Source organism: Palaemon carinicauda, chromosome 45 (assembly GCF_036898095.1).
Source record: "Palaemon carinicauda isolate YSFRI2023 chromosome 45, ASM3689809v2, whole genome shotgun sequence".
Taxonomy (NCBI): Eukaryota; Metazoa; Arthropoda; class Malacostraca; order Decapoda; family Palaemonidae; genus Palaemon; species Palaemon carinicauda.
In genome coordinates this window covers 21,906,574-21,907,714 of record NC_090769.1, presented here as the reverse complement: position 1 = coordinate 21,907,714, position 1,141 = coordinate 21,906,574, and positions in this window count along the sequence as shown.

The window sequence follows — 1,141 nt, the reverse complement described above, 5'->3', positions numbered from 1 at the left end:
AGACTTGCTTTTGAAATAAAGCTAAAAATAACACTAGTATGGTAGGATACATCATGTCCAAGAATCTTGGCAAGGATGAACCTGTCATCCAAACCTTGATCATTCAAACAGATACCTATTTCTCTCACTACTATATGTGGGGCATTCGATTAACAAGTGCCTCACTGTCAGTGGTACCAAACAGTCGTCGCAATATGGTTGATGATGGCCAGCCAACAAAAATTAATGTGTCATCCGAGTGTGACCAATGCAGAAACGACAAAGAGTAGTCTCCCACTTTCAGGACATCCCGTTATACCTCCAAGGGGATATAACATTACTAATTTCTCTCCTTTTATTTTCAAGTAAACTATCCCAATGCAGTTGCCCATTATTATGTATAAACTTCTTAAATGTAGGTAAAAAATCATTACTGGGAATGGGATACCTTCTTAGCAGCAACTCAGCTGCAGCAATCTTTGCCAGCAAATCCGCCTTCTCATTTCCAGACTCACCTACGTGTGCCGGAACACAGCAAAATCAAACTATTATACCTTTCATGCCAATAATTAAAAGGCACTCTAGAATCTTTAAAACTACAGGATTATTGGAATTAAAAACTTCTAATACTTGTAGGACACTTCTTGCCTTGCTAAAAATGGTAAAATTGTCAGGGCCCTTTAACGCTATTTTCTCAATAGCAGTTAGTATGCCATATACTGTAATTTGGCAGTAAATATAGAAACTGCTAAAGGAAGTGCACCTCCACAATTAAAAGCACTACTGTATACTCCAAATCCAACACCAGCATCAGATTTGGAGCCATCAGTATATATAAAAGTTGATTCCCTGTGTTCTTCAACATGTTCCATACAGTGCAGCCTGGCTTCTAAGTCACTCATGTTCTTTTTTATACTAATAAAATATTTGAAAAAAAGCTATATCCTGTAATTTCCACGGAGGAGTTGATGATATCCTACATGGGAGCACTTTATCTTAGCCTATATCTATACTGTCTAATAATGTTTTTACCCAGAAACTATTAGGTTGAGGAGATTATGGGTGGAACTCAAAATATCTATAATGCCCTACAAGGTTTGCAGTCTGACAAGCTAAAGATTCAGGGAGTTTTTGCAGCCTAAACCAATACCAAACAATAGAA